Source organism: Cynoglossus semilaevis, chromosome 5, assembly GCF_000523025.1.
Source record: "Cynoglossus semilaevis isolate Cse_v1.0 chromosome 5, Cse_v1.0, whole genome shotgun sequence".
Classification (NCBI taxonomy): domain Eukaryota; kingdom Metazoa; phylum Chordata; class Actinopteri; order Pleuronectiformes; family Cynoglossidae; genus Cynoglossus; species Cynoglossus semilaevis.
Window position 1 is genome coordinate 13,530,577 of NC_024311.1, and position 855 is coordinate 13,531,431.

At 48.1% G+C, this 855-nt stretch overlaps 1 protein-coding gene across 4 annotated transcripts in view; it reads right to left on the reverse strand.

The window, feature by feature from the left end:
- Positions 1-855, reverse strand: part of gse1b (Gse1 coiled-coil protein b) — a 194,802-nt gene that overhangs the window by 108,520 nt on the left and 85,427 nt on the right. The window lies entirely within an intron of this gene.

An 855-nucleotide genomic window follows, 5' to 3' on the forward strand; every position in this document is an offset into this window, starting at 1 on the left:
CCCTTGTCCCCCGTTTCAGTCCGACCCCCCCTTCGCCTTCTGGCCCCCCCCCCCCGCCCCCCCGGTCTGTCTCCCCCCTCAGAGGTCCTGTCCCGGGCCAAAAGAATTGTAGCTGCCCTCTGACCCCTGCCTGGTAATTACAGCACCAGGGCGACACATCAAGTACCTCATCAACTTTGCTACTAGAGAAGTGAGGCCGTGCGTGCGACACACACACACACACACCTGGTCACACTCTGAAGATAGAAATTACAGGCAGTTTTGCAAATACACATGTACTTGCAAAACACACAGTACTCGACTCTGAGTGAAGGGCACTGATCCCTCTGACCCTCCCCCATCACTCCCGCTGAACCAACAACCTTCCTGTTTCTGCTCTGTCTTTTCCCTCGTTGTTTACAGAGAAACCAGCCAGGATGAAGGACGGTCTCAGTCTTCCTCTTTAGCCTCTTCACTCTATCTTGGATTTATGTCACCCTTTACTCCCCCTGCCCCGGTGGAGGCCGTCACCCCAACCTCCGGATTCTTCCCTCGGACTACTGCTCTCTTAGAATGACTCAACGTTACAAACATGGAGTGTGACTTTGAAGCAGCTTTTGTCAAAATTAAAGTATAAAAATACAGAAAATGAATCTAATGATAATTTGTCCAATCAAGATGTTTCAAGTTGTATTTGCAATACTGGATTTTAGTACCAAAGGAGTCAAACATCCAGCCAACGGTTGATGCTAACCTTTAGTTATTTTATAGACCTAATATTAGCCTCTGTACATATGTTCTATTTTGAGCCTCCTACGTCTAGTTTGATGCTAACGTTATGTTACCTCTGACCACATGGCGCTAACGTTTGTGATG